Source organism: Haematobia irritans, chromosome 4 (genome assembly GCF_050003625.1).
Source record: "Haematobia irritans isolate KBUSLIRL chromosome 4, ASM5000362v1, whole genome shotgun sequence".
NCBI lineage: Eukaryota > Metazoa > Arthropoda > Insecta > Diptera > Muscidae > Haematobia > Haematobia irritans.
Window position 1 is genome coordinate 155,304,183 of NC_134400.1, and position 27,474 is coordinate 155,331,656.

The following is a 27,474-nucleotide window of genomic DNA, read 5'->3' on the forward strand; positions in this document are numbered from 1 at the left end:
ATATTGCCAAAGACTTTGATTACAAAAATGTGTTCACAGACAGACGGACAGACGGTCATGGCTAGATCGACTCAGGGGCCGGCCCTGAGCAATATTGCCAAAGACACCATATGCTCATCTCGTCTCCTTCTGGGTGTTGCAAACATATGAACTAAATTATAATACCCTATTCCACAGTGTGGCACAGGGTATAAACATGGAATGAATCATGTAGAAAATTTCTATAAAATAAAGTCTTGACAGTCATCCTCTATTTTTGAATACATCTTTATAGCCAGCTTAGAAAAAAGCTTCGAAATTAACAAGGTTTTGATTAACATTTTAAATTTATTTCAGATTTTTTTTAGAACAAATTGACCTTCGTTCAACAGAATTTTCTTTAATGCTAAGATACCCATCTTAAAGTTGAATCACTTCGAGAGCAAAACATCTTTTTTACAAGGTTTATCATTTTTTATCATGTAAAAAAAAATCGTTTTCAGTGCTAAGTAAATGTCAGATTCGAATTTAAAGAACACGAAATTGTGGTCAGACAACATTTTTTCAGTGTACCAAACATATCATATGCTTATGTGGTCCAGCAGAAGCACTCACAAGCCTAACCGACTATCTCGTTGGTGTCATCTCATTCCACCAACCATGACCCGCATTGTATTGTGTTTGGTGTTCTGGTTTTCTCGAGTTTTCCTACAAAAATTCCAAAACTATATTCACGTTACACCAACTTCCGGTGACAAATATTGAGTTTTTGTATTTACAGTCAAATGGGGAACTTGAAGTGATTGTCAAAGGAAAAAATATAAAAACTAACAGATGTCTAGTTGCGGAAACCATTCTCAGAATTATGTATACCTAGATAAACTGAGAGCAACTAGGCCGAAAAATATTCCAGTAATTAAAAGAACTCCAAAGTTCTCAATAAATAAAAGTATAAAGGGTGTTATGGTGATCCGGTTCTGAGTTTAAAGATCTAAAGAACGAACTTAAAAAAAGAGAATTTAAAAATATATCACCAACATTTCTATACCCTCCACCATAGCATGTGGGTATATTGACTTTGTCATTCCGTTTGTAACACATTGAAATATTGCTCTAAGACCCCATAAAGTATATGTATTCTGGGTCGTGGTGAAATTCTGAGTCGATCTAAGCATGTCCGTCCGTCCGTCTGTTGAAATCACGCTAGCTTCCGCACGAAACAAGCTATCGACTTCAAACTTGCAAAAGTAGTTGTTATTGATGTAGGTCGGATGGTATAGCAAATGGGCCATATAGGACCACTTTTAGGTATAGCCCCCATATAAACCGATCCCCAGATTTGACCTCCGGAGCCTCTTGGAGGAGCAAAATTCATCCGATCCGGTTGAAATTTGGTACGTAGTGTTAGTATGTGGTCTCTAACAACCAAGCAAAAATTGGTCCATATCGGTCCATAATTATATATAGCCCCCATATAAACCGATCCCCAGATTTGACTTCCGGAACCTCTTCGAGGAGCAAAATTCATCCGATCCGATTGAAATTTGGTACGTGGTGTTAGTATATGGTCTCTAACAACCAAGCAAGAATTGGTCCATATCGGTCCATAATTATATATAGCCCCCATATAAACCGATCCCCAGATTTGACCTCCGGAGCCTCTTGGAGAAGCAAAATTCATCCGATCCGGTTGAAATTTGGTACGTAGTGTTAGTATATGGTCTCCAATAACCATTCAAAAATTGGTCTATATCGGTCCATAATTATATATAGCCCTCATATAAACCGATCCCCAGATTTGACCTCCGGAGCCTCTTGGAGGAGCAAAATTCATCCGATCCGGTTGAAATTTGGTACGCAGTGTTAGTATATGGTCTCTAATAACCATTCAAAAATTGGTCTATATCGGTCCATAATTATATATAGCCCTCATATAAACCGATCCCCAGATTTGACCTCCGGAGCCTCTTGGAGGAGCAAAATTCATCCGATCCGGTTGAAATTTGGTACGCAGTGTTAGTATATGGTCTCTAATAACTATTCAAAAATTGGTCCATAATTTTATATAGGCCCGATATAAACAGATCCCCAGATTTAATCTCCGGAGCCTCTTGGAGAAGCAAAATTCATCCGATCCGGTTGAAATTTGGTGAGAGGTGTTAGTATATCATCTGTAACAACCATGCACAAATTGGTCCATATCGGTCCATAATTATATATAACCCCCATATAAACCGATCCCCAGATTTGACCTCCGGAACATCTTGGAGCAGCAAAATTCATCCGATGCGGGTGAAATTTGGTACATTGCGCTAGTAAGAGCCATACAAAAATTGGTCTATATCGGTATATATAGCCGATCGCCAATCACACAAAAATTGGTCCACTTGTTAATAATTTATTTCTATTATTTGTCAAAATTTTATTTCTATAGAAAATTTTGTCAGAATTTTATTTCCGTAGAAAATTTTATCAAAAATTTATTTCTATAGAAAATTTTGTCAAAATTTTATTTCTATAGAAAATTTTATCAACATTTTTTTCTATAGAAAATTTTGTCAAACTGAATTATATACGTATTTAATCGGTCTTTTTTATACCCACCACCATAGAATGGTGAACTACTTAACACATTATTATCCTAGAATTTCGCTAATCTGGATACCTGGACATTGCGGTATTATCGGCAACGAGTTTGCAGATTATACCGCTAAAGACACTTTAAGATCACCTCTATTTTATAGGTATTACAGATATTTTTACTAAGAGAGACACCACATATTACCAAACTTCTCAATGGTACAAACGTATAAATGTTAATAGAAATTCTATTCTTAACTAGTTTAAGGAACCATCACAGATAATAGCAAGAACAGATTGTATGAAATTGATCAGGATTAGACTAGGACACACCAGATTGACTCATGGCCACTTGATAAAGCTCGAAGAGATCCAGATATGCGAGTGTGATATACCGTATTCATTGCTATTGGAACATCTTTTATGTTATTGCCCTAAATTTGATACCATTAGAAACACAATTTTTCACAATTGCGATCCACTCGAATTAATTTCAATTCCTAAATTTAACAACATAACTAAAATCTTAAAATTTTTGAAAGACACATCATGATATAATTATCTATAAAACAAAGAATTATCCATAATTACAAAGAATAAATGTAATAAATACACCTTGTGAGCTTAAGACCTTAGTTGTCAAAGCCATTAAGCCATTTAAGTTATCAATTTCAATTGTAACTTAATAATGAATAAATAAATAAATAAAATACTAAGCAAAAAATCGTTCAAACATAGGACATGTTTTTCAACACTTTATTATAAAAATGTGTTTTACTTGAAACATAGCATAATTTCGACTGGAAGTCGAGCCTGACACACAATTCTCTTTTAAATTTGGGTTTTGTGTACTTGCTTCTAGGAAGCAAATTTTGATTTTTCGTCTTTTTTTAGATTTTTTTTCTTCATATCCTATCAAAGTCCTTTAAAAACAAGTTAACGACAATTTTATTTTCCAAATTAAGACTCGACTTCCAGTAGAATTTATGCTATGTTTCAAGTAAAAAACGTCTTTAAAATAAAGTGTTGACAAACATGTCCTTTTTTTGCTTTGTAGTTAAGATGCAAAAAGACAACAAATTTAAAGACAATTAAATTAATTTTAAAGAATTTTTCTGAATTATTAAAGTCAAATTGACCTTAGCCCAAATATTATTTCTTTCATGTTTGATACCCATTTTTAAGTGAAATCACTTAATTATAAGGACAATACGACTTCATTGAAAAATTTATCGACGTGTGGGCAAGGAAAACAACTTTATATTAGAGAAATGCGTCTTCTATGCTAAGCAAAATTTGCATACGTATTTTAAGGACATAAAATCTTTGGCCTCACGACAATATTTTTTTCAGTGTATTTAGTGGCTAACATTTTTTTATCTTTTAGAATTAACAAGTAAGGAAAGTCTAAAGTCGGGCGGGGCCGACTATATTATACCCTGCGCCACTTTGTAGATCTAAATTTTCGATACCATATCACATCCCTCAAATATGTTGGGGGCTATATATAAAGGTTTGTTCCAAATACATACATTTAAATATCACTCCATCTGGACAGAATTTGATAGACTTCTACAAAATCTACAGACTCAAAATGTAAGTCGGCTAATGTAGGGTGGAACACAATGTTAGTAAAAACAAGTAAGTAAAGTAGAAAGTCGGGCGGGGCCGACTATATCATACCCTAAACCACCATTGCAGAATTAGTAATCATAAGCATTTGTGGGGTAACATATAGGTCTGGGAGATAAACCGCAGTTGCATATTTAAGAAAATTAAGGGGTACATGTCTATGGGTGCTTTGTGTCAATCTGACTATAGCTCATAGTCAATGTTGCCAGGGAAAATGTTCGGTTTACCCTACAAGGACAAAAAAAGTTCCCTACTTTCCTATACATTCCCAAACCATTTTCCCTATATTTTTCGTTAAAATTAAAAAAATTTACAAAACAAAAATGGTTCTAAGTACTTTATTATCATAAAACATGAATATGCAACGTATATAACTAAGAATATAAATTTGTATTACGACCACGGTTGCCACAGTTGGAAGAATTCTACCCAAATTAGTAATCTTTTTTGTTAAATCTTTATAAAAAAAAAATTTGGAAAAAGTTTATATTTTATTTTTTATAGAAATAAAATTTTGACAATAAATTCTATAGAAATAAAATTTTGAGACAAAATTCAACAGAAATAAAATTTTGAGAAAATTTTTTATAGAAATAATATTTTGAAAAAAATTTCTATAGAAATACAATTTTGACGAAATGTTCTATAGAAATAAAATGTTGAAAAAATTTTTCTACTGGAATAAAGTTTACCACACATTGTTAAAGATCAAGCCTTGCCGGCTTCTAATTTCCTCCTCTAGAGCCACCAAAATGTAAAAATTATTACAAATTGTGGTGAGTAAAAATGTCCTACATTGTGGCCCTACGTCCCTACAAGACGCTAAATATTAGAAAAACCCTACACATAGGAAATTTCCCCTACTTCTAGCAACACTGGCTGTGTTTATATTGCACCTACGGAGTTAGTATGCCACTAATATTGAGCCCATTATTAAACAAGTATATACGGCCGTAAGTTCGGCCAGGCCGAAGCTTATGTACCCTCCATCATGGATTGCCTAGAAACTTCTTCTAAACACTGCCATCCACAATCGAATTACTTAAGTTGCGGTAACGCTTGCCGATGGCAAGGTATCTTAAAACATCCTAACACCATCTTCTAAATTGTATGTAAGTCCATACGTGGTATATATTAAATCAAAAAAGATCGATCCAATACGTATATAATTCAGTTTGACAAAGTAGACATAAAATTTTGACAAAATTTCCTACAGAAATAAAATTTTAACAAAATTTTCTATAGAAATAAAATTTTCACAAAATTTTCTATAGAAATAAAAATTTTGACATAATATTCTATAGAAAGAAAATTTTGACAAAAATTTCTACAGAAATAAAATTTTAACAAAATTTTCTATAGAAATAAAATCTTGGTAGATTATTTGTGGCTCGAGTGGCAACCATGATTATGAACCGAATAAAATTAGAACAAAATTTTCTATAAAAATAAAATTTTGACAAAATTTGCTATAGAAATAAAATTTCGAAAATGATGAAAATTTTATTATGAACCTAATAAAATTTTAACAAAATTTTCTCTAGAAATAAAATTTTGACAACATTTTCTATAGAAATAACATTTTGACAAAATTTTCTATAGAAATAAAATTTTGGTAGATTATTTTTGGCTCTAGTGGCAACCATGATTATGAACCGATATGGACCAATTTTTGTGTGATTGGACCAATTTTGGTATGGTTGTTAGCGACCATATACTAACACCACGTTCCTAATTTGAACCGGATCGGATGAATTTTGCTCCTCCAAGAGGCTCCGGAGGTCAAATCTGGAGAACGTTTTATATGGGGGCTATATATAATTATGGACCGATATGGACCAATTCTGGCACGGTTGTTAAAGATCATATACTAACACCATGTTCCAAATTACAACCGGCTTGGATGAAATTTGCTTGTCTTGGAGACTTCGCAAGCCAAATCTGGGGATCGGTTTATATGGGGGCTATATATAATTATGAACCGATGTGGACCAATTTTTGCATGGTTGTTAGAGACCATATACCAACATCATGTACCAAATTTCAGCCGGATCGGATGAAATTTGCTTCTCTTTGAGGCTCCGCAAGCCAAATCTGGGGATCGGTTTATATGGGGGTTATATATAATTATGGACCGATGTGGACCAATTTTTGCATGATTGTTAGAGACCATATACCAACACCATGTACCAAATTTCAGCCGGATCGGATGAAATATGCTTCTCTTAGAGGCTCCACAAGCCAAATCTGGGGATCAGTTTATATGGGGGTTATATATAATTATGGACCGATGTGGACCAATTTTTGCATGATTGTTAGAGACCATATACCAACACCATGTACCAAATTTCAGCCGGATCGGATGAAATATGCTTCTGTTAGAGGCTCTACAAGCCAAATCTGAGGGTCCCTTTGTATGGGGGCTATACGTAAAAGTGGACCGATATGGCCCATTTTTAGTACCATCCGACCTACATCGATAACAACTACTTGTGCCAAGTTTCAAGTCGATAGCTTGTTTCGTTCGGAAGTTAGCGTGATTTCAACAGACGGACGGACGGACGGACGGACATGCTTAGATCGACTCAGAATTTCACCACGACCCAGAATATATATACTTTATGGGGTCTTAGAGCAATATTTCGATGTGTTACAAACGGAATGACAAAGTTAATATACCCCCATCCTATGATGGAGGGTATTAAAAAAGAAAATCGTTAAATTAGTGTGGGTAATAAATAAATCGAGCGATGCATATATATTGAAGCTATACCTAAATCTGAACCAATTTGCATAATATTTTGCTGGATTGATAAATACCACAAAAGGTTACCTTGTGCAAGATTTGAGTAAGATCAGTTAAGAAATGAGGCCTGTAGGGTCAAACATAAGGTTATTAGGGGCGAATTTTTCAAAATCGGGTGATACATATATGGGAGCTATATCTACATCTAAACCGATTTCGATGAAATTTTGCACATATTGTTAGTACCATAGGGGACTGGATCTAGCCAACTTTGAGTAAGATCGGTTAATAAATAAGGGTTCTATGGCCAAATTTGGGAAAATCGGGCTATACATATATATGGGAGCTGTATCTAAATCTGAACCGATTTCGATAATTTTTTGCACATATAGTTAGTGGTATAGAAGACTACATTTAGCCAAATTTGAGTAAGATCGGTTGATAAATAAGGGTTTTATGGCCAAATTTAGAAAAATCGGGCGGTACATATATATGGGAGCTATAGCTAAATCTGAACCGATTTCGATGATTTTTTGCACATATAGTTAGTGCTATAGAAGACTACATTCAGCCAAATTTGAGTAAGATCGGTTGATAAATAAGGGTTTTATGGCCAAATTTAGAAAAATCGGGCGATACATATATATGAGAGCTATATCTAAATCTGAACCGATTTGGATGGAATTTTGCAGACTTGAAGGGCGATGGAAAAGATTACCTTTTGCCACCGTGGTGCAATGGTTAGCATGCCCGCCTTGCATACACAAGGTCGTGGGTTCGATTCTTGCTACGACCGAACACCAAAAAATTTTTCAGCGGTGGATTATCCCACCTCAGTAATGCTGGTGACATTTCTGAGGGTTTCCGAGCTTCTATAAGTGGTTTCACTGGAATGTGGAACGCCGTTCGGACTCGGCTATAAAAAGGAGGTCCCTTGTCATTGAGCTTAACATGGAATCGGACAGAACTCAGTGATAAGAGAGAAGTTCACCACTGTGGTATCACAATGGACTGAATAGTCTAAGTGAGCCTGATACATCGGGCTGCCACATAACCTAACCTAACCTAACCTTTGCCAAATTTGGTGACGATCCGTTTGAAAATAAGCGCAACGTGACCCAATTTGTCGAAATCGGGCGATACATATATATGGGAGCTATATCTAAATTTGATCCGATTTCTTCCAAATTCAATAGCGTTCGTCCTTGTGCCCAAAAAACTCCCTGTACCAAATTTCATCAAAATCGGTTAATAATTGCGACCGGAATCCTGTGAACAACAAATACATGGACAGACGGACGGACGGACACCAAGCGCTAGATCGACTCAGGATGTGATTCTGAGTCGATCGGTATATATTTTATGGGGTCTAAAATCAATATTTCTGGTAGGCACATTTTTTGGCCGATCAAACTTATTATACCCTGACCACTATGTGGTTTAGGGTATAAATATGGGAAACATTTAAATCTGAAGCAATTTTATGGAAACTTCGCAAAAGTTTATTTATGATTTATCGCTCGATATATATTTATTAGAAGTTTAGGAGAATTACGCCCATTTTCATGAAGCTCCGTTAGTGCTCCGTTAACTAACGAACTTTTAAACCGTATTATGGGCATCGCTGCCATCTTGCGTATATATTCCATATACCAGTTAGAACTTAACTGCCGAAAATTTTTCAGTTAAAGTTAACCGGAGAGAAGATATTTGGAATTTACTTTCTGTTAACTGGCAGTTAAAGCCTAACGGAGCTACATGAAAATGGCCGTTAGAGTCATTTTTACAACTTTTCGACTACCAGGAAAATGTTGGTATTTTGACCATTTTTGTCGAAATCAGAAAAACATATATATGGGAGCTGTATCTAAATCTGAACCGATTTCAATAAAATTTGGCACACTTGACTACACTACTAAGTGTACTCCTAGTGCAAAATTTCAACCAAATTGGGGTTAAACTCTGGCTTCTGGGACCGTATTAGTCCATATCGGGCGAAAAATGCATATGTGAGCTATATCTAAATCTGAACCGATTTCAATAAAATTTGGCACACTTGACTATAGTACTAATTGTTCTTCTTGTCCAAAATTTTAAGCAAATTGGGGTAAAACTTTGGCTTCTGGGGCCATATAAGTCAATATCGGGCGAAATATATATATGGGAGCTATATCTAAATCTGAACTGATTTCTTCCAAAATCAATAGGGTTCTATTCTGAGCCAAAACACATACTTGTGTCAAATTTGAAGTCTATTGGACTAAAACTGCCACCTAGACTTTGATTACAAAAATGTGTTCACGGACAGACGGACATGGCTATATCGACTCAGGAGCCCACCCTGAGCATTTTTGCCAAAGACACCATGTGTCTATCTCGTCTCCTTCTGGGTGTTACAAACATATGCACTAACTTATAATACCCTGTTCCACAGTGTGGCGCAGGGTACAAAAATGTGTAAAGTCAAATATCAAAAAATTGCAAAATATGTAATGTAATGTTATACTCGTATAATAATATGTATTTTCCATTTTATTTTATTTACAGATTTCCAAGGTATTACTAATTATTCTGAAAACAAAAGCTTGTCCGGTTCCAACGATTTTGGTCTTCTCACTAAAGATTTTGATATTGATTCTGAATCAAAGAAGCGGAGAATAGCACTAAGGATACATGTAAGATGCAATTCACTTGTAATTTATTCTTATCAAACTTTATACAAGGACTCAAATCTTATTTTATTCGTTTGTGCGCCGGTTTTCCTCATGTAATACCAACGTGTTAACCAAAAATCCTAATTCAAAGTCAATATCATGCACAAATTATGCAATGTTTCAAGTAAACATCACTCGAAAGACATATTCTATTTGTGATTATTAAAACAAGTATATACGGCCGTAAGTTCGGCCAGGCCGAAGCTTATGTACCCTCCACCATGGATTGCGTAGAAACTTCTTCTAAACACTGCCATCCACAATCGAATTACTTGGGTTCCGGTAACGCTTGCCGATCGCTAGGTATCTTAAAACTTCCTAACACCGTCTTCTAAATTGTAAGTAAGTCCATACGTGGTATATATTAAATTAACAAAATTTTCTTTAGAAATAAAATTCTAACAAAATTTTCATGGAATTAAAATTTTGACAAAATTTTCTATAGAAATAAAATGTTGACAAAATTTTCTATAGAAATAAAATTTTAAGAACATTTTGTATAGATATAATATTTTGACAAAATTTTCTATAGAAATAAAATTTTGGCAGACTATTTTTGGCTCGAGTGCAACCATGATTATGAACCGATATGGACCAAGTTTTGTGTGATTGGGGATTGGTTTGAAATTTGTTTCTCTTAGTGGATCCGCAAGCCAAATCTGGGGATCGGTTTATATGGGGGTTATATATAATTATAAACCGATGTGGACCAATTTTTGCATGGATGTTAGAAACCATATACCAACATCATGTACCAAATGTCAGCCGGATCGGATGAAATTTGTTTCTCTTTGAGCCTCCGCAAGCCACATCTGGGGATCGGTTGGATGTGGACTGATTTTAACATAGTTGTTAGACACTATATACCAAAACCATGTACCAAATTTCAGCTGTATCGGATGAAATTTGCTTCTCTTTGAGGCTCCGCAAGCCAAATCTGAGGGTCCGTTTATATGGAGGCTATACGTAAAAGTGGACCGATATGGCCCATTTGCAATAACATCCGACCTACATCAATACCAACTACTTGGGCCAAGTTTCAAGTCGATAGCTTGTTTCGTTCGGAATTTAGCGTGATTTTAACAGACGGACGGACGGACATGCTTATATCGACTCAGCATTTCACCACGACCCAGAATATATATACTTTATGGGGTCTTAGAGCAATATTTCGATGTGTTACAAACGGAATGACAAAATGCGTCTTTAGGGATTTTTAAGGAAAAATTGACCTCAGAATAATTTTTGATGTAAGGATACACATTTTTATGTTGAATGTTCGCCCGGAACCCTTGCATAGTACGAGGCGTATATTTTCTTCCTTAACCTAAAAACGCCGTTAACAACCCCACCTAAATAAATTGTAATCCGTATTTATGTGAATTTCGAAAATGGCTTCCAATCCTTTGGACTTTTTTCGACTTAGCTAACTTAGTTCCTTAAAGATTTACTTCGAAACAAATGCGATATTTTAAAAAAAATAATCTATCGGTTTTAAAAAGTAATTAATGAAATTAATGAAAAGAAAAATTCTTAAAAAATCCACATTTAAAAGTCAATAATTACAATTTTTAATTATTTTGTTTTTATTTTTATTGTTCAAAATATATTGGTGAATTTTATTTGGGGATTTATATTTGAATTTGAGATTTTCAGGGACGAAACATAATAATGTGGAGACATGAACAGTGTTGTGGAAGCCAGAAAATTTTCATTTAATCCTGATTTATTATACTGCTCAGATTTCGACAAAAAAAAAAAAACAAATTTATTGAAAATTCTGCATTAAAATCCCATGTGCGCAACTCATAATTATCATCCCCATATATGATAAAATATCCCCGGAGAAAATTCCCAATACTGGCAACACTGGACTTGAAGTAGAAAATGGCAACGCTGCTGATGAATTGTTCTCGACAACATTAAAATACATAGGCCCTATGTCAGCCAACACTTTGTTATCATACAGATGCAATCGATTAATTTCTGATAGTGCATGGAACCGAATGATTCGGTTGCTACAAAAAAAAATATTGGCTGACGCAAGAAAGTTGTCAGCTCTGTGCAGTGGAGATATACAACACTTACTTGGGTCATGCTGATTTTATTGCCACTTCCCACAATATGATATTGGAGCATACCAAGAAAATGTTGAATTATTTAAAAAGCAGTTGACAAACATCCATATGTACATCCCGCCGTGCCGACCAAAGCGACCATTGACCATTGAATAAACCGGCATATTTAAGATAATAACCATTGCATTGATAATGAAGTACAAGCAACAACAATGAATATTCAGTTGCATTGCCAGCCTTAACAGCATCGCATGTTCCCGGCTATACGTGAATCACGCAGTTTCTCCCACCGCCAACATCATCACCACCAACGCTCGCTCCACACAATTCTCAGCTCCTATATTGAATGAATTTTTGATGCCATACAGCATACAAAGGCTTTTATCAATTTCCTTCGTCGTTGTTTTGTAAGCCCCTATTCAATGTTGTCTGTTTGTTTTGGATCACATGCCCTCTCAGTGGAAAAAAAAACTGTATAGTAGTGGTGGTGACATAGTCGGCCTTTGGCTTAACTTGGCTTACATCTGCATACACAAGCAGTCACTCCTAAGTAAAAATGTATTGTAAGCATAAGACAAGCATTTACTTAACTGTAACTGAGCTGCTCGCAGCTCAGTAACTGATCTGTAGCAGATACATAGTGCCTATACAACACAAACAACAATGTCTCGGCAGACTTAACCCACTGTTGGCTTGTTTTGTATGTTTTCCGTGAGTATTTCATCTGGGTGGTGGTGGGTGTGTAGTAGAATGAATGTTACGCTCTCGTCTGTTGAGTTCTGCTACGACCCTCGAAGTCTTGATTATGTGTGGAAGTGGATGTTTGACTGTTTGTTGTGTCGGCAGTGTGGCTGGCAGCCTGAATGGCCGGTTCATGGTAGTCTGGCTACATATTATAATGCTCTTTTTTCTGTTGCTCCTTGTGTATGGGAGAGTGGTGAGTGTGGTGGCTTTGGTTGTTGATATTTTGTGGGGGGTGTGGATGGATGTTTGGCTGCTTGTGAGTACGAGTGCTGTGTGTGTGTTATGTTTTTTTGTTGTTTGGAGGGTATCATCGTTCTAAAAGTAAAAAGCCTGCTTTAGTCTGTCATCTGACGTTCAGAGGAGCATACATTGTGCAGGCGTGAATATACGTTTTTTCTCTCAACTCGATAATAAAACGTGCGTTGTTTTTTACCAAACTTTCTTTCTCCACTCACAACATCAACGACAACAAACATAAATAAGGAAAAATACGCGCGACAACCATATAGGTCGTTGATTGTCGTGTATGACAACAAAAACACATTACCTTTAGCAGAATGAAATTGCAACAACTACAAGGAAGCATATTAAAACACCGGTCAAAAAATGAGTGCATGTGTGTGTGTGTGTAGAGCAAAAAATGTTTATGTTTTGTTTAATCAAATGAAAAGAATGCAAGAATTTAGTGAAATTCATTTGTTACATTTCGATTTCTGTTAAAGAGTAATGTGCGAAGTGAGTTTTTGTTGTTGGTCTTGTCGGTATTTGAGGATGTTTGTGGTTTAACGGTACTTTCCTTGTTAAATGTTTGGCTATCATGCTGTAGAGCAAAAAATGTTTATGTTTTGTTTAATCAAATGAAAAGAATGCAAGAATTTAGTGAAATTCATTTGTTACATTTCGATTTCTGTTAAAGAGTAATGTGCGAAGTGAGTTTTTGTTGTTGGTCTTGTCGGTATTTGAGGATGTTTGTGGTTTAACGGTACTTTCCTTGTTAAATGTTTGGCTATCATGCTGTTGTGTTGTGAGTTGGTGTAAGTGGGTGGGTTTTTACAATTGACTGTAGCATTTATTCTCGTTAGTGTGCAGTTCGCGAGTGTTAGTGAGGCAGTGTGTGAGTTTATTTTTTGTTTTCTTCTGGATTTACCATACAAATTCATTTGGCCAAAGAAATAAAAAGAAAACAAATGAATAAAGTTTTAAATTTTATTGTTATGTACCAATTGCTACCCGTTTTTGTTTTTATTCAACAATACCTCGCCGCCCTCTGCTGAGGCCATTGGTGTAAAATGCAAAAAAATATGTGATAATAAATAAATCATTTTTTTTTATTTCTTTCATTCATCCATTCAAATCTGAATCAAGAAAATATGATGCGAAAAAAATCTTGAATAAAAGCAAATGAATTAATATGAAAAATATACAAGTGCTAATTGTGAATATGTGTTTCGTTTTAGATGAAGAAAAAATATTCTAAATATGTATAAATAAACGATTTAAAGCAGTAAATGCTCTATAAAATATTATAGATAATGGTCTTCACAATAATATAATTAGAAATAAAGATGGTTGAATGTGTCAATTTCCAAAAATATTAACAATTGTAAATGTAATATTCGGAAACATGTATACCCTCAAATTATCCGAACTAAAGTACAAAAACTTTTACATATTTACTGCGTAACACGGCCCGCTTCGCTGCGCCTCCCGAAGCATATTTTCGTTAACTTCCCTGCAAACAAATTTGGAATTTCTTCTAAAGACACAACTTTAAAAGCACTTCCAAAAATGTCCTCCCAAAGATGTTCTTTATTTTAACTGCAGAGGAAGTTCAATTGAGTCAATTTTTTTATAACTTGCTTTTTCCACATTTTTAATAGGAAATTACATTTTTTTGTTTCAAATGGGTTAAAAACAGATTAAGAATTAATAAAATCGTACAAGTTATTAAAATTTTGCCGAAAAAAATGCTAAATACTTTGTAGAAACATTGCGAATATATAATGTTAAACATTCCAAACATGCGTTATAATGCATTAAAAATCATAAAAAAAATAAAAATTACTTATTTGTCAAAATATCAAAAGATTTTTTAATTCTCATCCAAAACACTGAACTGGGATCACACCTTAAAAAGTGATGCAAATTCAGTTCAACGGCTGTTGAAATGGTGCACATCCGTCCTATGACAAGCCCATGTTAAATTCATCGCTTCTGTGTTAATTTTGCACCACTTCCTGATCCGAAAAGAACATTTTCACTACTTTTTTGGCGACGCTTTTTTGCTGGGTTAGTCAACCATATCCTTCGATTTGAAAAAAAAATCGAAAATATTTGATCTCTTTTAACGATTAGGGTCAGAGAAAGTCTGGCACAAAAACTGAAGTGCTGATTAATCACTCCATGGTTTCCACACACGTGCCCCGTACATTTCAAAAAATCGGACCGGCTTAACAAACGTCGGGTAGGGGGTGTTCCCTTTCAACCAATTTTTATACCCTTCACCACTACTGTGGTACAGGGTATAATAAGTTTGTGCATTTGTATGTAACGCCAAGAAATAATAGTCATAGACCCATCTTTTAGTATACCGATCGGCTTAGAATTAAATTCTGAGTCGATTTAGCGATGTCCGTCTGTCTGTCCGTCTGTCTGTCCGTCTGTCTGTCCGTCTGTCTGTCCGTCTGTCTGTCCGTCTGTCTGTATATGTAATTTTGTGCACAAAGTACAGCTAGCAATTTAAGTCCGATCGTCCTCAATTTTGGCATGGGTTCTTTCTTCGGGTCAAAGACAATCGCTATTGATTTTGGAAAAAATCGGTTCAGATTTAGATATAGCTGCCATATATATTTATCACCGATTTGATCATAATTCACGTATTTATGAACCGATCTTCTTCAAATTCCGGTTACGTAAAACCTGCAAAACATCAGCTAAATCGGTTCAGATTTAGATATAGCTCCCATAGATACCTTTCGTCCGATTTGGACTTATATGGCCTCAAAAGCCAGAATTTTACCCTGATTTGCTTCACATATAGCACAAGGAGTACGTTTAATAATATTGTTAACTGTGCCAAATTTGGTTTAAATCGGTTCAGATTTAGATATAGCTCCCATATATATCTTTCGTTCGATTTGCACTTATATGGCTTCAAAAGCCAGAATTTTGCCCTGATTTTGATTAAAAATTTGCACAAAGTGTACGTTTAATAGTATGGTTAACTGTGTCAAATTTGGTTGAAATCGGTTCAGATTTAGATACAGCTCCCATATATACCTTTCGTCCGATTTGCACTTATATGACCTCAAAAGCCAGAATTTTACCTGATTTGCTTCAAATTTTGCAAAAGGAGTGCGTTTAATAGTATGGTTAACTGCGCCACATTTGTTTGAACTCGGTTCAGATTTAGATATAGCTCCCATATATATATATATATATATATATATATATATATATATATATATATATATATATATATATTTATATATATATATATATATATATATATATATATATATATATATATATTTATATATATATATATATATATAATATATATATTAAATATATATATATAATATATATATATATATATATATATATATATATATATATATATATATATATATAATATATATATATATATATATATATATATATATATATATATATATATATTATATATATATATATATATATATATATATATATATATATATATATATATATATATATATATATATATATATATATATATATATTTCGTCCGATTTGCACAAACGCCAGAGTTGAAGCCTGATTTGCTTCAAATTTTGTATATATACGCCAGAGTTTAGTAGAATCTTTCATATTTTAGACCCATTTTCAATGGCAGTTTCCTTCAGTTGACTCGATAGTTTCCACAGAGAATATATTTAATATGCTTTTTGATCTAATTGGTTCAGATTTCAGCCCCACTGTAGCAAAAATTTTAAATATTACTTAAATTTTCCTTTATCTCGAATACGTATTTCTCGCTCGATAAATCGTAAATATTATTTCGTACAATTGCATTAAAATTGCTCTAGCTTTATATTTCCCATATTTTGTAACTAACATTGTGTTTCATCCCAGGGTGTTAGCCGATTTAAATTTAATTCTAGAGATTTTATAGAAGTACAAAAAATTTTCTCCATATTGTATATAAATTATATAAATATTTCTTATAAAAGCCTTCATAATAACTCCCAACAAATTTGAAGGAGTTGAAATGGCAACACAAATTTTTGGTCTACATAGTGGTGAAGGGTATAATATAGTCGGCCCCGCCCGACTTTAGACTTTAATTACTTGTTTTTTACTAACATTGTGTTCCACCCTAGTGCAGACTTAAATTTTGAGTCTATAGATTTTGTAGAAGTCTATCAAATTCTGTCCAGATCGAGTGATATTTAAATTTATGTATTTGGGACAAACCTTTATATATAGCCCCCAACACATTTGACGGATGTGATGTGGTATCGAAGATTTATATCTAACAAGTAAGGAAAGTCTAAAGTCGGGCGGGGCCGACTATATTATACCCTGCACCACTTTGTAGATCTAAATTTTCGACACCATATTCGACATTTTCGACACATCCGTCAAACGTGTTGGGTGCTATATATAAAGGTTTGTCCCAAATACATACATTTAAGTATCACTCGATCTGGACAGAATTTGATAGACTTCTACAAAATCTATAGACTCAAAATTTAAGGCGGCTAATGCACTAGGGTGGAACACAATGCTAGTAAAAAAATATGGGAAACATTTAAATCTGAAGTAATTTTAAGGAAACTTTGCAAAAGTTTATATATGATTTATCGCTCGATATATATGTATTACAAGCTTAGGAAAATTAGAGTCATTTTTACAACTTTTCGACTAAGCAGTGGCGATTTTACAAGGAAATTTTTGGTGTTTTGACCCTTTTTGTCGAAATCAGAAAAACATATATATGGGAGCTATATCTAAATCTGAACCGATTTCAACCAAATTTGGCATGCATAGCAACAATGCTAATTCTACTCCCTATGCAAAATTTCAACTAAATCGGAGTAAAAACTCGGCCTCTGTGGTCATATGAGTGTAAATCGGGCGAAAGCTATATATGGGAGCTATATCTAAATCTAAACTGATTTCAACCAAATTTGGCACGCATAGCTACAATGCTAATTCTACTCCTTGTGCAAAATTTCAACCAAATTGGGCCAAAACTCTGGCTATTAGAACCATATTAGTCCATATCGGGCGAAAGATATATATGGGAGCTATATCTAAATCTGAACCGATTTCAATCAAATTTTGCACACTTAACTGAACTACTAATTGTACTCCTAGTGCAATATTTCAAACCAATTGGGCCAAAACTCTGGCTTCTAGGACCATATTAGTCCATATCGGGCGAAAGATATATATGGGAGCTATATCTAAATCTGAATCGATTTCAACCAAATTTGGCACGCATAGCGACAATGCTAAATCTACTCCCTGTGCACAATTTAAACCAAATTGGGCAAAACTCAGACTTTAGGACCATATTAGACCATATCGGGCGAAAGATATATATGGAGCTATATCTAAATCTAAACCGATTTCAATCAAATTTTGCACACTTCACTGCACTACTAATTGTACTCCTAGTGCAAAATTTCAACCCAATTGGGCCAAAACTTTGGCTTGTAGGACCATATCAGTCCATATCGGGCGAAATATATATATGTGAGCATATCTAAATCTGAATCGATTTCAATCAAATTTTGCACACTTGACTATACTACTAAGTGTTATGTTTGCACAAAATTTCAAGCAAATCGGTATAAAACTCTGGCTGCTGGGTCCATATTAGTGCATATCGGGCGAAAGATATATATATAATATATATATATATATATATATATATATATATATATATATATATATATATATATATATATATATATATATATATATATAAATATATATATACATATATATATATATATATATATATATATATATATATATATATATATATATATATATATATATATATATATATATATATATATATATATATATATATATATATATATATATATATATATATATATATATGGGACCTGTATCTAAATCTGAACCCGATTTCTTCCAAAATCAATAGGGTTCTATTCTGACCCAAATTAGGAACATGTGCCAAATTTGAAGGCGATTGGACTTAAATTGCGACCTAGACAGACGGACTAAATTACATGGTTATATCGACTCAGGGACCCACCCTGAGCATTATTGCCAAAGACACCATGTGTCTATCTCGTCTCCTTCTGGATGTTACAAACATATGCACTAACTTATAATACCCTATTCCACAGTGTGGCGCAGGGTATAAAAACATATGCACTAACTTATAATACCCTGTTCCACAGTGTGGCGCAGGGTATAAAAATATGGGAAACATTTAAAATCTGAAGCAATTTTAAGGAAACTTCGAAAAAGTTAATTTATTATTAGCTGATGGCCTCAGTTGTCAATGCTTTTTATATCTTTATACTAATATTATATTTACTATAAATTTAGTATCAACTATAAATAAATAAATTAATAAATAATTTATGATTTATAGCTCGATATATATGTATTAGAAGTTTAGGAAAATTAGAGTAATTTTTACAACTTTTCGACTAACCAGTGGTGATTTAACAAGGAAAATGTTGGTATTTTGGCCATTTTTGTCGAAATCAGAAAAACATATATATGGTAGCTATATCTAAATCTGAATCGATTTCAATCAAATTTGGCACACATGACTATATTACTAATTGTACTCCTAGCGCAAAATTTCAACCAAATTGGGCCAAAACTCTGGCTTCTGGGGCCATATAAGTCCATATCGGGCGAAAAATATATATGGAAGCTATATCTAACTCTGAACCGATTTCAATCAAATTTGGCATACATGACTATACTACCAATTGTACTTCTTGTGCAAAATTTCAAGCTAATCGGGATAAAACTCTGGCTTATGGGTCCATATAAGTGCATACCAGGCGAAAGATATATATGAGAGCTATATATACATCTGAATCGATTTCAACCAAATTTGGTACGCACAGCTACAATGCTAAATCTACTTCCTATGCAAAATTTCAACCACATCGGGCCAAAACTCTGGCTTTTAGGACCATATTAGTCCATATCGAGCGAAAGATATATATGGGAGCTATATCTAAATCTGAACCGATTTATTCCAAAATCAATAGGGTTCTATTCTGACCCAAACTAGGAACATGCGCCATATTTGAAGGCGATTGGACTTAAATTGCGACCGAGACTTTGATCACAAAAACATGTTCACAGACAGACGGACGGACGGACACAAAAATTTAAGAATGTAAAAATTACAAAAATTCCTATAGTGATACATTTAAAAATTTTAATTTAATAAAAATATATACTAATACAATATGTATATTAATTTAAAAAGCATGTAAAATATAACAATTTTATATATAAATGTTTCAAATCAAATTAAAACAAGTATATACAGCACTAAGTTCGGCCGGGCCGAATCTTAAATACCCACCACCATGAACCAAACATTAGGGTTTCCGTTGAAATTTCAGGAGGGCTTGAGGACTTGAGGACTTGAGGGCACTTCCGAAGATAAATTTAAAGATTTCACCTATGAGGACTATATCCGATTCTGGATTTATAAGAACCATTTTTGTTTGAGTTTTAGAGGAATCATTAACATCTCTTGTAAGTGTGCAAGAAAATTATAAAATAACGCCTTGATTTGAAATCTTAAATCTGTAGGAGTAAAATGTGGAAATTTTACATTGAGTTTCAAGCAATTTTCATGATCTGTGCGCCTTCTACACCCTCAAGAAGTGAAGTCGGTCCATATGGAGGCATTAAAAATGGACCGATAAAAACCTAATCCGATACACGTTTTTATGAGCCTAAAATACCAGAATATTTACAATTTCAGGAAAATCAGATAAAAACTACGGTTTCTAAAGGCCCAAGAAGTAAAATCGGGAGATCGGTCAATATGGGGGCTATACCAAAACATGGACCTATACTCACCATTTTTGACACACCTCTTTATGGTCCTAAAATACATCTAGATTTTCAATTTCAGGTAAATTGAATAAAAACTGCGGTTTCTATAAGCCCACGAAGTAAAATCGGGAGATCGGTCTATATGGGGGCTATACCAAAACATGGACCGATACTCACCATTTTTGGCACACCTCTTTATGGTCATAAAATACCTCTATATTTCAAATTTCAGGCAAATTGAATAAAAACTACGATTTCTATAAGCCCAAGACCCCAAATTGGGAGGTCGGTTTATATGGGGACTATATCAAAACCTGGACCGATATAGCCCATTTTCGAACTTGACCTGCCTGCAGACAAAAGACCAGTTTGTGCTAAATTTCAGCACGATTGCTTCATTATTGAAGACTGTAGCGTGATTACAACAGACAGACAGACAGACGGACAGACGGACATCGTTATATCGTCTTAGAATTTCTCCCTGATCAAGAATATATACTTTATATAGTCGGAAATCGATATTTCGATGTGTTACAAACGGAATTTTATTATACCCCCGTCACCATTCTATGGTGGTGGGTATAAAAATCGGTTTATAAATTAGAAAAAATAAGCCAAATTGAGTAAGCTATTCATGTACAAACAAATGCCAGTTTAAAAATCCAAATTATAGCAGATACCTCACCGTGGTGCAATGGTTAGCATGCCCGCCTTGCACACACAAGGTTGTGGGTTCGATTCCTGCTTCGACCGAACACCAAGAAGTTTTTCAGCGGTGGATTATCCCACCTCAGTAATGTTGGTGACATTTCTGACGGTTTCAATGCTTCTCTAAGTGGTTTCAAGGCAATTTGAAACGCCGTTCGGACTCGGTTATAAAAAGGAGGTCCCTTGTCATTGAGCTTAACATGGAATCGGGCAGCAATCAGTGATAAAAGAGAAGTTCACCAATGTAGTATCACAATGGACTGAATAGTCTACACTTAAAAAAAAAGCATACTCGGTTCCAAAGATTTTGTCTTTACTTTAAAAGATTTGGTATTGATTCCGAGCCAAAGAAGCGGATAATACAAGTAAGGATACTTTTAAGACACAATTCTCTTTTAAATTTAGGTTTTGTGTACTTGCTTCTAGGAAGCAAATTTTAATTTTTCGCTTTCTCAGCTTTTTTTCTTCATATGCTATCAAAGTCCTTTAAAAACGAGTTAACGGCAACTTTACTTTCCAAATTAGGACTCGACTTCCAGTAGAAATTATGCTATGTTTGAAGTACAAAACTTCTTTAAAATAAAGTTTTGAAAAACATGTCCTATATTTGAACGATTTTTTGCTTTGTAGTCAAGATGAAAAAAGACAACAAATTTAAAGACAATTTCATTAAATTTAAAGAATTTTTCTGAATTATTAAAGTCAAGTTGACCTTAGCCTATAAATGTTTTCTTTCATATTAAGATACCCATTTTTAAGTCAAATCACTTAATTATAAGGACAACACGACTTCATTGAAAAGTTTATCGACTTTTGGACAAGGAAAATAACTTTATTTTAGAGAAATGCGTCTTCTATGCTAAGCAAAATTTGTATTCGTATTTTAAAGACATGAAATCTTTGACCTCACGACAATATTTTTTTCAGTGTAAGTGAGCCTGATACATTGGGCTGCCACCTAACCTAACCTAACCTAACCTAAACTAACCTCAAAGTAAAAATGTTTTCTTAATTCAAAAAAAAAAAAAAATGTAAACCAAATATGCTAAATCCCCAAAATAAGTCTCAGCCTACATTTGAAGCTTTTTTATCTTAAATCTATAGATTCAATAGTTCAGTTAATTTAAAGTCATTATTTTAAAGAAATTTGTCCTTAATATTTTGTAAATTGCCCATCCTAAAATTTAGGTTGCATAACCTTTAATATCACGTAAATATTTTTTTAGTGTATATACATATTAACCAAGGTTAAAGTGGCAGCCCGATTAAGATTCAGGCTCACTTAGACTATTCAGTCCATTGTGATATTCACCAAACTTTAGTTTGTTTTTTTTTTTCTATTATTCTACTTTAAAGGGTGATACGGTCAAAATTTGGTCAAGGGAAAACGCGTGTAAATCGGTGACATCGTTTATTTAAAAAATTAGATTAAATTTCTTTTTCAAGTCCAATTAGTATAAAATTCAGGAAAAATATTCAGTTAGGCTTTCGCTTTTCCAAATCCGAATTGCCGGGCCTCACGCTTGACACCTGCCATCAGATTTTGTACAGCCACCTTGTCCACCTTCTTCGCCGCAGAAAGCCAGTTTGCCTTGAACTGTTGCTCGTCCTTAGCAGTTTTTTTGGTCTTCTTTAGGTTCCGCTTGACAATAGCCCAGTATTTCTCAATTGGGCGGAGCTCTGGCGTGTTGGGAGGGTTCTTGTCCTTGGGAACCACCTGCACGTTGTTGGCGGCGTACCACTCCATGGCCTTTTTACCGTAATGGCAAGATGCCAAATCTGGCCAAAACAGTACGGAATAACCGTGTTTCTTCAGGAAAGGCAGCAGACATTTATTCAAACATTCTTTTTCGTAAATTTCTTGGTTGACAGTCCCGGAAGCTGTGAAAATGCTGCTTTTCAAGCCACAGGAACAGATGGCTTGCCAAACCAGATATTTCTTTGCGAACTTTGACAGTTTTATGTGCTTGAAAATATCTGCTACCTTTCCCCTTCCTTTTGCCGTATAAACTCCTGTCCCGGAAGCTGCTTGTAGTCGGCTTTGACGTAGGTTTCGTCGTCCATTACCACGCAGTCAAACTTCGTCAGCATCGTCGTGTACAGCCTCCGGGATCGCGCTTTGGCCGTCGTTTTGGCTCGATGCACGGTTGTAGACGATAGACCCAGCTTATTTGCGGCATCTCTGAGAGAGAGGTTAGGGTTTCGCTTGAAACTACCGGCAACTCTCTTTGTCGTCTCAGCGGCTTCCGGTTTTCGATTTCCCCCCGATCCAGACTTCCTGGCTGTCGACAAACGTTCCCCAAACACTTTAATTACGTTTGTAACGGTTGATTTGGCAACTTTTAGCAATTTTGCCAGCTTTGCGTGCGAGTAGCTCGGATTTTCGCGATGCGCGAGCAAAATTTCGATGCGCGCACTTCTTGCTTGGACGGCATTTTGACAACTGAAGAGTGAATTCCAAAATCAAAATAGGAGCAACATTCTACACACACACACCTTCAAAATGAGGGGTGTTCAGGTTTTTTAAATGCAAAATTGAAAGAAATACGTCAAGTTTATATTGACCAAATTGTGACCGTATCACCCTTTATAAACAGAGCTTATATAGTTTTTAATTAATTTGAACTAAATCATTTATAATTTGAATTATTTTTACCTGATTTTTTCATTGATATGTAATTTTACATTTTGAACCTACTTATATTCATAAAAATTTTTTTTTTTGAGTTTTTGAAAACCTTTAGAACAATTTAAGTTCTGGTTGCCTAAATATTTCCTTTTATTTATATGCTTGTAGTTGATTACATATTGGTTTTTACATAATTGTGATTACTGGCGTTCATATGAGAACAGGAATATGGCTTATTTACACAGTGCGATTTCTTACAACCGTTACATTCTTAATAGCCGCAAACAAAATACGAATATGAGGTAAAGAATAAAATCTGCATTGTTTCACAATTGAAATTGCATGGGAATTGAAAAGTTTCATATGAATTAGTAATAAAGTTGCAAAAGTTAAAATAAAAATTACAAAGAAATATACTTCCAGAAGCCATTGTACGCATTTTATCCAAAAGTTTATGAAGAATTGGAATTGAAAACCAGTAAGGACAGGCTAAAGTTTTGCACAACCGAATGTATTGTACACTGAAAAAAAAGCATGCCCGGTTCCAAAGATTTTGTCTTTACTTTAACGATTTTGGTATTGATTCCGTGCCAAAGAAACGGAGAATACAAGTAAGGATGCTTTTAAGACACAATTCTCTTTTAAATTTGGGTTTTGTGTACTTGCTTCTAGGAAGCAAATTTTAATTTTTCGTTTTTTCAGCTTTTTTCATATGCTATAATAAGTCCGTTAAAAACAAGACTTCCAGTAGAAATTATGTTAAGTCCTTTAAAAACGAGTTAACGACAACTTTATTTTCCAAGTTCAGACTCGACTTCTAGTAGAAATTATGCTAAGTTTCAAGCAAAAAACATCTTTAAAATAAAGTGATGAAAAACATGTCCTATATTCGAACGATTTTTTGTTTTGTAGTCAAGATGCAAAAACACAACAAATTTAAAGACATTTCATTAATTTGAAAGAATTTTTGTGAATTATTAAAGTCAAGTTGATCTTAGCCCAAACATTTTTTCTTTCATGGTATGATACCCATTTTTAAGTAAAATCACTTAATTATAAGGACAATAGGACTTCATTGAAAAGTTTATCGACTTTTGTACAATGAAAAAAGCTTTATATTGGAGAAATGCGTCTTCTATGCTAAGCTAAATTTGCATTCGTATTTTAAAGACACGAAATCTTTGACCTTACGACAATATTTATTCAGTGTACTCTAAAATCCTGGTTACAGCAGAAGGACGGGTATGGCTAGATTGACTGACTGAATTTCACCACGACTAATAATACAAAAGCATCTCTAAGTGATTTCAAATATGGCATAGAATTCTGATCAGCTTGACTATACAAATGTTTCCAATTTGGATGATTGTTACATTCAAACATTTTTTTATTTTGAAGATCATATATTTACGAGTTTATTTGAAATGTTTCAATATTTAATTTATTCAAATGTGAAATACCACATGTTACAATAGTACCGTAATATTGTTGCAAGTTATGTGTATATTTAACACCCACATTCTTTCTTTTTTTTATCGTCTCATTAGGGCTCAATATAAAGTGTATGTGAGAAGAAAAAAATCTTAAAGATAATTTTGTGAAATCTAAACTGGAATTAAATTAAGTCAATATGTTTGACTTGATACATTGATGTTATTAACAATTTTCAATTCTCAAAATATGGATTAACGTTTTCCCCTTTGGCAATTCCAGCATCTGTGCCAAACACCAAAGGTAAGTCTTAACTCATCATCATCATCATAATTTTTTTTGTATTCTTAAGACATGTCCATCATTATCAGCTCTTATCAAATCCAAATAACCAAACAAATACTTGTCATAATTTATTAGAAATTCGAATAATTCAAAAGCCTGTTTGATTAGCATATTAATTTCTTTTGCTTTATTTTTATTTGGGTGGTAATGCTGGTTTTGTTATGATGTGTTTTTATACCCTCCATCATAGGATGGGGGTATATTAACTTTGTCATTCCGTTTGTAACACATCGAAATATTGCTCTAAGACCTCATAAAGTATATATATTCTGGGTCGTGGTGAAATTCTGAGTCGATCTAAGCATGTCCGTCCGTCCGTCCGTCTGTTGAAATCACGCTAACTTCCGAACGAAGCAAGCTATCGACTTGAAACTTGGCACAAATAGTTGTTATCGATGTAGGTCGGATGGTATTGAAAATGGGTCATATCGGTCCACTTTTACGTATAGCCCCCATATAAAGGGACCCTCAGATTTGGCTTGTGGAGCCTCTAACAGAAGGATATTTCATCCGATCCGGCTGAAATTTGGTATATGGTGTTGGTATATGGTCTCTAACAACCATGCAAAAATTGGTCCACATCGGTCCATAATTATATATAGCCCCCATATAAACCGATCCCCAGATTTGGCTTGCGAAGCCTCAAAGAGAAGCAAATTTCATCCGATCCGGCTGAAATTTGGTACATGATGTTGGTATATGGTCTCTAACAACCATGCAAAAATTGGTCCACATCGGTCCATAATTATATATAGCCCCCATATAAACCGATCCCCAGATTTGGCTTGCGGAGCCTAAACGAGAAGCACATTTCATCCGATCCGGCTGAAATTTGGTACATGATGTTGGTATATGGTCTCTAACAACCATGCAAAAATTGGTCCACATCGGTCCATAATTATATATAGACCCCATATAAACCGATCTCCAGATTTGGCTTTCGAAGCCTCAAAGAGAAGCAAATTTCAACCGATCCGCCTGAAATTTGGTACATGGTATTGGTATATGGTCTCTAACAACCGTGCAAAAATTGGTCCACATCGGTCCATAATTATATATAGCGCCCATATAAACCGATCCCCAGATTTGGGTTGCGGAGCCTCAAAGAGAAGCAAATTTCATCCGATCCGCCTGAAATTTGGTACATGATATTGGTATATGGTCTCTATCAACCATGCAAAAATTGGTCCACATCGGTTCATAATTATATATAGCCCCCATATAAACCGATCCCCAGATTTGACCTCCGGAGCCTCTTGGAGGAGCAAAATTCATGCGATCCGGTTCAAATTAGGAACGTGGTGTTAGTATATGGTCGCTAACAACCATACCAAAATTGGTCCAATCACACAAAAAGTGGTGCATATCAGTTCATAATGATGGTTGCCACTAGAGCCAAAAATAATCTACCAACATTTTATTTCTATAGAAAGTTTTGTCAAAATTTTATTTCTAGAGAAAATTTTGTTAAAGTTTTATTCGGTTCATAATAAAATTTTCATCATTGTCAGAATTTTATTTCTATAGAAAATTTTGTCAAAATTTTATTTCTATAGAAAATTTTGTTCAAATTTTACTCGGTTCATAATCATGGTTGCCACTCGAGCCAAAAATAATCTACCAAGATTTTATGTCTATAGAAAATTTTGTCAAAAGTTTATTTCTATAGAAAATTTTGTTAAAATTTTATTTCTGTAGAAATTTTTGTCAAAATTTTCTTTCTATAGAAAATTTTGTCAAAATTTTCATTTCTATAGAAAATTTTGTGAAAATTTTATTTCTATAGAAAATTTTGTTAAAATTTTATTTCTGTAGAAAATT

At 34.1% G+C, this 27,474-nt stretch overlaps 1 protein-coding gene across 4 annotated transcripts in view; it reads left to right on the plus strand.

Annotated features, from left to right (window-relative positions):
* Window positions 1-12,820: 12,820 nt before the first annotated feature.
* Window positions 12,821-27,474, plus strand: part of Mp (collagen XV/XVIII-type protein multiplexin) — a 1,363,033-nt gene continuing 1,348,379 nt past the window's right edge. For 2 of the 4 annotated variants that reach the window (XM_075303610.1, XM_075303614.1), the window contains exons 1-3: window positions 12,821-12,890; window positions 13,556-13,587; window positions 25,425-25,611. The gene's annotated coding sequence lies outside the window, so the exon portion shown is untranslated. The remainder of the gene's footprint in view (window positions 12,891-13,555; window positions 13,588-25,424; window positions 25,612-27,474) is intronic. The other 2 variants (XM_075303611.1, XM_075303612.1) reach the window with 2 other exon arrangements.